This window comes from Corvus kubaryi, unplaced genomic scaffold (assembly GCF_017639235.1).
Source record: "Corvus kubaryi isolate FWS band 111438036 unplaced genomic scaffold, C.kubaryi_AGA036_p1.0 133, whole genome shotgun sequence".
Lineage (NCBI taxonomy): Eukaryota > Metazoa > Chordata > Aves > Passeriformes > Corvidae > Corvus > Corvus kubaryi.
Genome location: NW_024580667.1, coordinates 25,608,077 through 25,622,705, shown reverse-complemented (window position 1 = coordinate 25,622,705; position 14,629 = coordinate 25,608,077).

The window sequence follows — 14,629 nt, the reverse complement described above, 5'->3', positions numbered from 1 at the left end:
ACATCAAAAATGAATACTAAGCAAAACTTTTTGAATCTTTGCCATCTGCTTAAAGTGTGCAAAATAGATATCTGCCTCATAATCTTCCAGAGTGTTTACTCCTAGTTAAAGATATTCTTACAGTGAAAACTCTTTAAACATGAGAAAATTAAATAATAACAATTCATTACTACTAAAGCATCATGATGTATACTTATTTTACTCTTTCCTCCTTTAGACTAGGCAAAATAAACAAGGAAGCTGCTGACCTTGCCCTCTAGAAATGTTTTCTAATTGTCAAAATCATTCTAGAAGAATTAAGTTTTGTTATTTTGTTGTTGGTTGGGTTTTTTTTTGTTTTGTTTTGTTTTTTTTTTTTTTGTTTTGTTTTGGTTTTTTTTTTGGTATTTTTTTTCAATAGGATGGTGTTTTATTTTAATGATGCTTTGAAATTCTTTTTTAGCCAAAAAGAAATCCTGTTAACTGTGGAAGAAAATTCAAATCCTGATGATAATATCCTTGACAAGTCTATGCTTCTCCGGAGTAAATGAGATTTTACTGTGTTTTCTTTCATTTTCTCTTTTCATATTTCAGAAGAATGAAAAATAGTTTCTAATGAATCACTGATCCTTCTTTTTCCCCCCTTGTTATATTATTACCCTTACTAAGAAATATTCCCATAAATGTATATCTTCTTTTTCATATCTTCCTAGGAAAGAAAAAAGCATTTTACAAAGATTTCTACGGTCATCTTTTCAGTTTGAATTACTGCCTGTTTTCACAATATGCAGATTAATTCATGACATTTGGATTTTATTCTTTAAGCTTCTTTAAAGTGCACCTATTTATTTCATATGTGTGTATGTGTTCTAGCACAAACTCTATCTAAAATAAATAAATACACATCAATAAAGCTAAAAGTAGAAAGATGCTTTGTATCAAAGAGCTCAGCACGGAGTGGCAGCAGTGCAGTAGGTATGACAGAAGGATAGCAACAAAGGAGAAACTCATGGCTCTAGTTAACAAAAACATGCAGTTGTACACGTGCGAGTGCATAAGTCAAATATCATAAATACCTTTCACGTTCTTTTGGGAAATGCAGGTCATTTAATAGCTCAACTGGGTACAATGCTCACACCCTCAGGAGCCCCAGGCAAAAGCTTCCAAATAAGTGAGCAGTATTCAGTCTGCTAGAGGAGTGAGGCTTTTCTGGTCAATGTTTTTGGATTTAGCTGAAGAAAATGTTGCCAGTCAAGAAGTAATGAGATGTATCTGTAATTAGAGATCTCAGAATCATAAACTGAGGCTGTTTAAAGCTTAGATGAACAAAAATAAAGACAGAGCAGGTAGCTCAGTATGCAAGGAATTTCTGTATTTGTAATTTTTTGGGTTTTTTTGAAGAGAGTGCAGAGGAAGTCTCAGTAAGGGTTTATTACAAATATTACCCTTGTGGGTTGTGTCTTCATGGATAATTTTGTCTATAATACTACAGAAGGGAAGGAGACAAGAAACAAATACGGGTAAGAAGGATCTTCTAATACTTCCAACCTAGCTGCAGGCACAGGGAGTACTCGCTATTCTCTTAACTTATGAGCATGGATAAAACATTGCTGTTTTACAGGCAATGATGAAGGACATGTTCTCTTGTGACCATTGTCAGGCTTGTGGTAACAACAAAGACACCACTGTCATAATGTTGTCACACAGAGCTCCTAAAGATGTGCATTAAAACTCCTAAAAGGAGTGTGCAGGGTGTGTGAGCTCCTTCTCATTCTCTAGCAGAGATACAATGACTATAGGATACAGTATATTGTATACTGTGAAAAAACTATACCATTTTCTTCAGGCTCCTAGACTCAAAATCTCCCCTTGTGGTGATAGATTGCTCTGCATGCTCTGTATGTTTCCATTAATTACTTCCTGCAAGATCTGGACAGATAGATTGCTCACTACAAAACATGGAATGAAAATGTGACTTCCCAACAGAATGGCTTAAAATAGTTATTCTAAATTGTCATGTCCAAAGCACTCCCTTTCAAGGGAAAAGAGATTTCCAGAGCAAAGGACAAGGGGAAAGCCATACAACCTTTTTTTCTAACTCCCATCATTAATACTGCTATGCAGAGAATTTTATGGTTTTGGTTTTTTTTAACTGTAAGCTTCCTGATAAGACTAAGGTATGTGAAGATGGCAGATGAGCTCTGACAGTGTCTTCAAAATTCATATATTTGATATTGTTAATGCTATTCCTAGATGCTTTCAGTACTACTGATTTCATAAGTTCTATTCTCTTTATTCATTATGGGCAATTCTTGCTTCAATTTTATCTTCTGTTGAATATTTTGTTCTTATTTTTAACAGTACACATGTGCCTAGAGGAAAGAAAGAGTACAAGGGGTTTTGACGGATTTCTTGAGATGAATAGTCACCCTTCATGATACATTGTTACCTTTTGTGAAGAATTTAGCCTAAAGTTGATGCAATTTACTTTCCTAGGCTCTGAAAAGGAACACTCCAACAATACTGTTTAATTAATAATGGGGTTATGGATAAGGAATTCATATTTAGCTTCATTTTAAGGATGTTAATATTTGAAAGACTTTAGAATAATTTTCTTACTAGATTGTCAAAATGTGGCCTTTAATCTATGACTGTTCCCTAAAATGGTACCACTAACATGGGAAAAAAAACCCAGCTGAAAAAACATTAATATTTATGAGCAATCTATTGGGCAAACACTACAGGAAATTGGTATCACTGAATATATTTGTACCATACACGTGACCCAGCCTTTCCCCACCCCTAGTTAGTCAGAGAACAAGAAAAACTTCTGAATTCAGTTTTTATTGTGTCTATTTACAGTATTTATATCTTGCTCAGTCTTAAGACAACATAGAAGGCAGTTCCCCTAATGGAAAATTTATGTGCAATTTTTGGAAGCAGGAGAGTTTGTATGAATTTCTGAAGCAATAGTGATTTTAGTGGAAGCAGACCTCTGCAGGAAACATTTGAAAATTCTGCCCTGATGCTCTTGGATAGGAACAGGTAAATAAATACCGTCTGCTTGCACAAATATCTCCAAAGAAAATGTAATTTATCTATTGCTCTGACTTGGATTAACTCATGATATTGGTGGAAAGATGACAGAGCTAATAATATTGTATTTTTATATATAAACACATAGAAGAAAAATGGATGATAAAAGAGAATTCAGTTCAAAGGAAAAGACATGCTGACTTTGATGTTTCCCACAGGTGCAGATCCATTTACCACAACGGGCCTTTCTGAAGGGTTTCTGTATTACTTAGACTTCCAGCATCAGGATATTTTTTCAGTAGAAACCATTCAGATTGGAGTACTGAATCTTGATATTGTTTTAATATCTATTTAGCAAGAACAGGATTCTCTGATCAATTGATATAGCTAGTGATCCTTTTATCCATGTCTATCTGGGACAAGTTCAGCAATTTTAAGGGGTGTAACTTATCCATAAATTGTTCATGTGAGGATCAGAGAAGAAGAAGCTCAAGTTCATATACACACACATATATAAAAATATTTATATATGATTATACACATATATGTCAGAATACACATACTTGTTCACATATCAGTGGATCAGAAGGGGGGTACTCAGAAAATGATTGGTAAGGAAGAGGTATGAAAGTGCACATTTAAACTTCCATTATCACTCGGACACATACACATCTGCATCCCTTGTATCAAAGAATCTTTAGGCATCTAAGTACATGTGTTACCCCATAAACCCCATATCTCATGGACTAACAGCATGAATGTACTTTTAGGCTTTCCCGGAGTGCTCACACAGTGGAAAACAGCTTCTGGGCTGCAGGTAACCTGTCCCACTTGCGACAATAAGGAAAAACCTGTAGCTTGTGACTGTGCTGGAGGGTATATACACATGGAGTCTGGAAAGATCTCAGAGCTGTGAAGATCCCTGTCTGAAGTTCCTGTCTCCAAAAGCAAATGCCTCACCAGGCAGTGTGGCCTGATCCATGTTCCACCACTCATGTTCTCCATGTGCTCCATCCCTCATCTACAGGAACCCTTGCTACAAACTGGAAGAGTTTCTCAACAAGGAGGCTGGGAACCATCTTTGTAGGAGGGGGAGGAGACTATTCCAGGAGACATGCGCAAGGGAGCCAGTTCATGACAGTGAGCTGAAACATGACCCTATGGATGAAAGAAGGACATGACAAATATAAAAAAGAATGCTCTTCTCATGTCCTTGAGGGTATGATGGTGATAACCTGATGTGGTTGCAGAGCTGAAGGTTTTCTCTCAGTGCAGAGCACCAACTCTTCATGGACTTCCATCATTCTCTTCCACATCTTGAGCTTGGGAAGATGTGCACTTTGCCTGGGAATTGTGCCCAATATGTAGGAAGCTATCTGACACCTAAGCTTCTTTTTGTGGCAGAGCTATTTGCACCACCAGTTGCTCTGAAATTTTGGGATAAAGCCTCTTCTGTGCAGAAAGGTTTACCTTTTTGGATATTTACACCTACAGGTTTTAATCAAGTTGCTGAGGAACGTCCTGTGTACATATGCAACAGTGACTGAGCGCTTTCAGAACTGAACGTTTTCTCATCTTTGTTGACATTTTCACCCCATTTAGACCTTTTGTCTTGTGCAGCCACACCTCAGTTGTGGTTCTGTGCAGTCCCTATTGCTGCAGAAAGGACTTACAGCTGTCTCTGAGTCACCCAAAACCAGTCCTCTGTGTTCTTGTGTTTGATTAACTGGTGAAGGAAGTTGTACTACCTAAAGGCTTCTGAACATTTCTGCTCTTCTTTATACCCCTCCAGCCTCACAAGTGTCAGCAATCACAGCATGCTTATCCACAGCTTGCAAATCTTTCACACAGATGCAGTGTGTTGGGCTTAAGGGATGTTTTTCTGGAGCGAATGAAATGCACATGCTGAAATGTGTTTTTTAAGGGTGATGCAAGTTTTTGGGGATCAGAGGGTTTGTGAGGTGATGCATGAAATGCAGTGTGGACATAGGCTGCTGCTCAGGTACCTAAAATGCCTAATTGCTTTTATTGGAACAGCTTTAATGAAAACTCAAAAAATTGAATTTTGAATTTAATTTTTGAAAACAATTTTTTATTCTTTTAAAAATATTTAAATCTCCTTGGAAAATTATCATTTCAAACCAATCACTTTTATGTTTAGCCCTTGGAGAACGAACTTAGCTTGAATTGGCTCTGCTACCCTCTCTAAGCCTGGGTCTTTACCCCTTATATGGCAGTAAGATAGTGGTTAGTTAATGTATGGCAAAATGTCAGACAATGCATGTGTATATCCATAAGCAGAGACAGAACTGTTAAAAGGGAAAAAGAATAATGAACAATAAATGAAAGCCCAGAGCACTAAATTCTGCACTTTTACTTACAACAATTAATGTATTACCTCAGAGATAGATTAACTGTTCCATTAGACCCCGCATATACTTGGGTGTCATTATCATCAGTGTAAAAGAAAAAGTCTGGCCTGAAAGACTATTTTTTTGTTTAAACAAATGAACAAAAAAAGCATATCCATATCACAGTGTTGCACATGGAAACAAACGCAAGTGTATCTGTTACCTCTCTCTTTTTTTTAATATGTATTTTCTCTGCTCATTCCTCTTTCACACACTTTTTGAAACAGCGACTCTGTTTTTGCCTTTCATTCAACTCAGCTTTTAGAGGAGATTTCAGAAGTAAATGGAAATGTAGTGTATTAAAAACAAAGTCTAGTTATAGGAAAGATAAAACGTAAGTACTGCTTGCCAAAATTGTTGTGAAGAATTAAGTGTGTAAATGTATTCCACTACTTGCATATGTATGATTTCTTAATATGGCAATACCTAGCCATTGATACTGGAGTGTCAACCACTGTAGTAAATAAAAAAAAAAAAAAAAAAAGGAGTAGAGCAGCAACAACCCTTTAATAACTTCTCAAATACAACAATAGCAACAATAAGAAGGAAGAAATTACATTTCTATTTCTTTTCTCCACAGCAGAGATAGCTGGCAGTAGCTCAGGCTGAGCAAAGGACTGTCTTCCATTTGGACATATAATCCCGCATTCCCTGTCAAGAACAAGGTAAATATCTAGTCATATATTATTGGTGTCACTATATCCCAATATAGCTAAAATATTATCAGTGTACTAGATATTTAATATAGAACCACATTTTTGTGCTATTCCATGGTGTCAGTCCAAATGAAATTCACAAAATCAATGTAAAATTTGAAACAGCAAGCCTAGTGAAAATATGGGTCAGATTTAACACATCTGGGAACAGGGAATATCAGAAAGTAAATAAACTACTGTATGAAGTGAATCCCATTAGTGGGGATAATGTTTGGGAAACTTTGTGGAAGCACTGAGTTTAGAACTTATTTATTGAGACTTTAGGAGCCAAAGGACACAAAACTTAGATTTGCGATATACTTGGATATGAAGAAATCTTCAATCAATCAGAACACAAACATGAACTGAATTGTAAACACCTTTCTTTGAATACTTCAGCTCGCTGATTTATTTTCTGTTTTGTACCTGCAAGTCACTAAACTAGGCCCTGAACCCTCCTAACAGATGGGAGTTTGCAACTGACACTGCTTTCCTTTCCCTCATTTCTCTGATCACAGAGACAGCTTTCCAGTGACACCATCAGCCAGTGAGCAAAAGATTTTGGTAGCGAGCCTGGATCTGGATGTTTATACTTTTAACCAGCACTACATTATTCTCAAGAAGGTCCTACAGTCTTGGTGGGAGAAAATGTTGGACAATGACAACTCATTAGAATGGAGCATTTGCTGGCATTGCCCAGTTGTCAAAATCACCAGAAACTTGTAGCAAATATGATGAGTGTATTTTTGTTCCTCAAAAGGGGAAGAAAAAGGACTGCTCATATTTATGACTTTCTGCAGTCTCAAGCAAGATACTTCATAAAAAATGAATATCCTTAATATGCGAGATGGTGAGAAAAGAGACTGATCTTTGAATTTTTGAAATTCAGATAAAAACCAATTTATACATCCAGAACCAGTATACTATGTAGTACAGTTTTTCCTCTCTCAAATATAAGGGCAACTTAATTCATGAAATATCCACTATTCTAAAGTATTCCAAGTTAGTGAATCAGCTACTTATCAGTGGAGCCTGAATAAAAAGTGACAAGATTAGTTGACATCACAAGACATTATCTGCAAACTGTAGAGAATGTAGTTCTTAACGATACGTGTCATTAACTTTTGTCAGTCATCTCTTCTACTGCCACCTTTATTATGGAATCATAGTCTCATAAAACAAACATTCTATCCCAGTTCCAGCAATTATAGCCTCTTAATAAGGAATTCCTATAACATTCTACTATAAAACTGCAATAGAAAATCCTGGCTCCAAACTTTACTCAATATAATCATAACTACTTTTTGTTTATAACTTGCTGCTGTGTGTTCCTGAAATACTTGGCTTTGGGTGGTGATAGTTATGTGACTGCACTGTATATAGTTCAAGGCCTTAGAATACTGATGGTACTGAGTTACCCAGGAAGAAAATAGGAAGAGATAATACTGTTATGTTTGTTGCCTAATATAGCACAGGCATATTTATTACATTAATTAACTTTGCAGAGTTTAATAGAATTTTATTTGGAAAGTTACACTTTCTTCTACTTTCAGAGCTATAACAGTATTTACGTTTGCAGATTAGAAAACAAGAACAGTTTGTCTGGATTTGATTCAAGTCTTTGTAATCCTGTTATACATGTTTTTCTCCCCTGCGTTCATAAAAAGCTGCAAGTTGATAAACATCACTTACTTGGCACAGATCAGCCATTTTCCAGGCCATATACCTGAGAAAAGTACAATCCACAAGCCAAGTGCAGCAGGTATTTTAGTTCATAAAATGGAATATGTGTCTCCAACCTCCTCTAATCAAAACCGAGCAACATCCCTTGCTATGTGTATTGGGTTTAATACCATATGGTAGCTGATTGGGAAAGTGGTAAACTTCTGGAAGTTCATCAGCACAACCCCTAAGCAGCTCTGGTCAGCTCCATGGGATGAAACAGGGGAGCTCTGCTGTAGTACTCCCAGCACTTCATCTACTCGATACCCTCAAACTTTGAATGTTTGTGCTGGGAACACAGAAGGCATGAAAAGATTATCTATAAGATGCTAGTGGCTTATTTTCTTCATGGAACAAGTTGCCCAGCCATGTCTTTTTTCTTTTGATGCTTGTTGACAAAAACTAATACACAAAGCAGACAGAGGTATCTCTATTTCTGGCACTCTCAGCACAAGCATGATGAAAGGGTGTTTAAGAGGCATCTAAGACAGTTATTTTAAACAACAGAACTACAAGTGGACATTTCTGTGCCTGTCATGTTACCTAGGGCTTTAAACTAACTTGAAATATCAATTTCCATGTACTGAAGAGAAACTGAGAGTGTCCATTATGCCAGCTTGCAGAAAAAAATGGGGTTTTAAAATTAAAATACATTGCAAATACTATAAGCTCTCTTTTCACTTCTTCCACGTATTACTCACTCAGACATATAATGAATTGGATGGAAACTACTCATGTATGATGTTCTATAGGGAATATATTGTCCAGTAGGATTTATCAGCTGATGGCATAGTGTGTAATGTCATATCTTAGATAATGTACCACTGGCTAAAATTTCTGATGCTGAGCACTTACATGCCTTACTGTGTCCTTCTCCACTGTTCACTTGAAGAACTAGTGTGGCAAAGATTTACTGAATACCTAGATTCTGTGTGCTCAGTAGGAGATGCTTTTCTATCCCCTGCTCCAAGCCTCCAAACTAATTTGCGAGTGTGAATCACTCCTGATCTACTGTTTCTCAGATTTCTGGACAGTGTAAAATATCAGTCTCAAAGCATCTGCATCTCTAAACTCTAAATACCAAACTTTTCTTAATTAACTTTCATTACCTCACTGCTTAAATTGATACTGAAAGAGGGAATATAAAAGCTAGGGAACTGTTCATAACATAAATCAACATACTTTCTGTACTGAACACCTTCTGTTAAAGCTCACATTCTGTACTTAGAGACTTAAGCATTTTTAGTCTTCTTTCAGGACAAATTTCATGAAAATAGATAGAGTGACATTTAAACTTCTAAAATCATTAATCTACATTTTAACCAGTTGAAGTTTCACTTCTCTTCTGTTTGTCTTCTTTTTTAGTTTCAGTTCTCAAGGTCATATTCATTGGTTTCCAAAGGCTTGGCTTTTTGTGCAGCAAGTTAGATGAAGAGCTAAATGATTATTTTGTAGTAAGAAGATGAAAGTTAGATGCACCTTGACATATCACTCAGGGTATAATTCAGCAGTGAATTCATATCATCAGGATATATCTACTTTAGAAACTAAACAGTTAACCTAATCATCTCTTTTTATTGCTAATTTAGAAAAGCTTTTTTTCCTAAGTACACTCTCACTTTTCTGAATTCACTGCATGTGACCTGCATCTTTTGTCCCTTGCACCATTACCAGCAGCTAATCCCTCTTATTTATTGATAATTGGACAAAACTGAACAACATGCCAAGTCCTGAAAACTGAACACCACTAAGACCTCTATTCAGGTTTTCCCCCAAAACCACATTAGTTTCCAAGTTCACTTCCTTTGTGGAATATCAATGGGAAAAGAGTTTGCAATTCTCTCATGGGTTAGGAATTCCACTAATTCTAACCTGCACATTGCATAACTGTGTGAGATGTAGGAATACGATGTACTGGGGCTCAAAAATGAACACAGGAATGGGAAAGTGAGAACTCATTTAATGTTTTGTTAATCAGTTTGGAACTTGCCATGTTTCCTTGAAAACAAATGTTCATTGTTAGAGTCATATTGGTCAATAGGTAAGTGGTGATTAAGCAATCAGTATTTGTGAAATGTGGCCCAGTTCTTAAAGTTTGAATCACATTTTTCATCATTATTGTTTTTGTCAAACACAACCTGAATTACTAATGCTTTGTCAAACAATCATCACAACATATTCAAGGTAATGTTGAACTCCTTACAACCATGTGTCACTGGCAAGCATGTTTCTCTACAGGTTTGTGTAGGTCAATTGCTTGGTGCACAGTACATGGGTAGACACTCGGTAGAAAAACATAAAAACAAACAAAACCTTTTGAAAAAAATCGGAGTTATCATCAGTTTTCAAGCCTCCTAAATAAGAACTCCCCATGGGAAAGATTGCAATTTAGAAGCAGTAGCAACAGCGAGCCGTGCTGAACTTCCCCCTTCAGAAAAATTTATTTTATGCTTTTCTTGATTTGCCCCATCTCTGTACAGCCTTTCAAATACCCAGCTATACTGATCTAAAGACTAAAGATGAAGCCATAAGCCTCCCCTTGCAGAAACCAGGGAAGAGAATAGAATTCCTGTGTGGCATTTGACAAGACTGTCTGTGTGTGAAGTCCCACACTGCAGTACCCAAGCAATTTGGGAGTGGGTTATCTTTGGAGCAGGAGGTACTGCATATGGGCTTATTAGTCCTGTCTGTCAGGGCTATGCTACTTTAATGTGGTTTTATGGCTTCTGCGTCACATGCTTGTATCCTCACTATACAGACACGGCAGCTTGCTCCGAGCACGCCAGAGTACGTCCAACACAGCCTTTCATTGTGAAGCGCAGACATATTCCAAGAATCTCTGCTTGCCATTAATCAATTTGGGAAATGGATATGAGTAATTTTTCTGTAGTGAGGCTGGCTTTTAGCTAGGGAATTTAGGAAGCAGCATCACACAGTGATCATTCAGAAGCAGATGAAAAGAATCTTCTCCATCACCATTTTTTTTCCTCTGTCAGCTTCCCTGGCAGGAAATCATGTCTCATTTTTAAAAAATAGATTTTTTTTAAAGAAAAAGTGACTGTTCCTAAACATACAGTCTTGTATGAAGGGGCAGAAAGAAACATTATTTACACATGGTGTGAAATGGAGTAATTTATGTGTTTTAATCTTGCAAATAATTTCAATCATATGTTCAGAGCATATCGCCATTGTCTGTCAACTTTAATTTCAGAAATTGGAAAGTATAATGGCTTTTCTTTTCATTTACAGGGGGGATAAATTGTGTTGTTAGGGTTTATTTAAGGAGAAGCTGGAGTGTCTCTGTAACACAGCATGCATATCTGCAAAAGCCAAGAATGGGCCCTTGCCCTCTAGCTCTGAGAGGAGAGATGTTGCCAACAAAGATAAAAAAAAAAGCAGTAATAATCTCACAGGGCAAAAGACACAAATATGATCAAATCCTTGACTTATTTTATACTGACAGGCTTACAGATACCAGTATGGAGTTTCATTAATTTACATAAGCAGAAATAGTAATTCACATTCCTCTCAATGAAGTCAATGGTAAAAGAGAGAACTTTCTATCATATACCTAAGAGGAAAACTAAATTCAAAACTATGTCACAGTGAACTTAATAACTTTCTTTTTTTTACAGTGTGATTTTTTTTTTCAAATATGTTCAGCAAATATGTGTTTAAATTTGCAGAAAAATCAAAAGCTTAGAAGCAAAAGCTATTGCTGGAGTAAGAGCGTGCAAAGAGTAATTATATCATACTCCCAAGTCAAATAAACTGCATGATAATTATCTCTAATTTTAAAATGGAATTTTGTTCCAACCTTGCAGAACTTGGCCCTTACCCTGACATGAAATATGAGAATTAAAGTAAGTAGTTCTTGCAACAGGAAAAATTACACTGGTAGATATTCATCTTCCTATTTCTTTAACCTCTTGAGCTGCCATTGCATCTTGTCAATAGGAAGGGAAGAAAAGGTAGAAGGAAGATGTCACTATGTGGCTTTGGAGAGTGGCCTCCCCAGACTACCTCTAATCTGGTACCTAAAAGCACTGAAAAGATCCAGTTTCTGTGAAAAGGCTAAGAGCCATTTTAACAATGATACATTTAAATTAATAATAAAAAAATACATGAGACATCATGATCCTATTTGTGGGTGCATTGGTAATGTGTGTAGAGAGCATGAGCATGGGATTTTGTTTGAAACAGTAAAATAAAACATTGTTGACATGTGCTGTGTTGTCCATGGGGAGTACTTTCTACCACAGCTAGAAGGGAATAAGTAACCCATATTCAGTGGTTATTATCCTTACATGTACAGTGTTCGCCAGTGATGAGCCAGGATCTTACTTTCAAGTAAAGAAAATGGTTAGTGGTAGAAATTTTTCTGGTATTGTTAACATCAGCCAGAACAGATTTGCAGGCTTAGTCACATTCAGAAAGAATCCTATGTTGTACAGTTAAAAAAATAATGCTGTTTTCTGCCTTGTTTGACTGAAGAATGCTGCTCTCAGAGCAATCCCTGTATATCTAGGAGATATGGAGAATAACAGTGTGTTGTATAAACTCAGAAATTAGGTATATAAAGTGTCATTGACCAAACACTAGCCACTCTGGAGGGCTACAGTATAGTAAACTGATTTGGCATGATACCAACTGCCAAAATTTGAACTAAAGCTTCTCAAACCCTACATCTTAAATATAGGTTTCTAAATCCATAATTGGCCAGACAGGCAATTTTCATATTGTGTAGGTTCAAACACCTAATTTTAGTCCCCAGCATAGACAATGAGTCTTCCTATAGTCCATGGAGAAACCTGACAGTCTGAGTTAGGAGCGTGGCAATGTCCAGTAATGGTTGGCTTTGGTTTAGCAAGAGTTTAAAACTTCAGTACGTTGAATAAGCCACCTTAAATGCACCACTGTGAAAAATCTCCCTTGCACCTAGGTAAGTTCATCAGGAGAAGATGAATACTCACAACCCTTGGTTAGGAACAGAAGGGATCAGTTCTAACACAGGAGAAGTAAGAGAAAAAAATGAAGCACTAAAATAGTTGACCACTCCCTAAACATACATGCCTTTGCTTTTATAAGGATTGTAATTGTACTAGGTTTCTTGGTGCAGTTTCTTATATCCATGAGAAGAAGCCACTGACACTGAAAAATTCAAGAATTTTTTTCTTTTCTCAGATGCAAAGTTTAGGTAATGGGAAAATACTGTAGTGCAACTACCAAAAATGTTTTTCATCCTGACAATGGAAAGACAAAAGGTTCATTAATCACGTAACATTTATCATCAATTCAATCAATTCCTGACAGAGAATGAAGGTGGACTGTTTGATATTTAAAGGCACTGTATGCTCAGGGGATATTGAATTATCCAAAGATCACTTCTAAGGAAAAAAACAGAAAAAAGCCCAGACAATAACATACCTTTTATGGAGATGGAAAGCTTCATGTATGTAGCTCCTAGATGTAACATACCTTTAACCTTGAGTGTCTCTTATTTCCTTTCCCCCTAGCCATGAAGTCAAGAAAAATGAGCAAAAAAATCCAAACTAGGGTCACAGCAGCTAACAGAGAAGGAAACCAAAAATTACTTTAAATTCAGAGTTTAAAGAGTTAAAGAAGTAATACTATTTAAACAGGGTTGCAGAACTCCTATTAAAAATGGCAGTACTATAAATGTTCTAGTATTGTCAGGAATGTTCTGTTGGATGACACTATACTGTGATTTGTACACACAGCGGACCAGAGCTGATGGGTGAATGAAATGATCCATAACCCTCACTGACACATTTAGAGCAGTTCAGCTGCACACAGAGAACAGTCCATCATTTGCACCCTTCTGTGAAAGCTGGCTTTACCAAGTGTTTCAATGAAATATGTGCAACTTCCCATTTAAATTAGTACCACATGAACCATGAAGAGCACCACAGGTATCTGTTGTAGTACCAGCCTAATGCAAAAGTGGCCTGTCTTGTAATGCTCTAACAGGAAAGACATACAACCATTCATCTGTAACATATTAAAACCAGAAGAAATAAATTACTCTATAGATGAAGAATTATTGCTTGTGAAGAAAATGTGCAAAGGTAGTTCTAAAAAGCAGCTTTTACTAAAAAATTATTGCAACAGCATTTGAATTCCTAATGCATATTAAACCTAGTTCGCATAATCATAAATCATCATTTTTAAATCAAGAAAATCTGCTTGAAACTTTTTAAAGGTTTATTTTACTAGTTCAGAACTATTTTAGCATTACCACTGAGGGAAGCACAGTAGGAGTAACTATAAGGGTGAAATATAAAACTTAACCATTTGCCAAGAAAAATCTCTTTAGTCCTGAGTTTTTCAAATTTACCAGTAAGAGCTGCATAAGTAACTAAAAATTTCTTGTGAACATACAGGTGACTAAAAAGAATTGAATTCCTATGGGTGGATTTGCTCTCCCATGCAATAGCTTTTCTTAAATTGTCTCATGCATTCAAGCCAGTTAGGGAGAAGATTTAGAAAAAGCAATGAATTTGCCCAAATGCTGCTAAGTGTTTATATTAAATTAATTTTAATGGGAAAATTAATCTCCAAAAGCTCATTCTAAGCAATGTACCTAATGCTTGATAAATCCTGAGCTGAACAAAAACTAGTGTTCAGGGTAGTGGATACTTAGTATTTTCAGAGTGGTGTGCAGGAGCTGATGTACACATATCTTTTGCTTTTGGATTAGCAAACAGTACCAGTATGAATAAAGAAGCATCTCTATACCTGCCCACCAGGCTAGGTACATGTTGC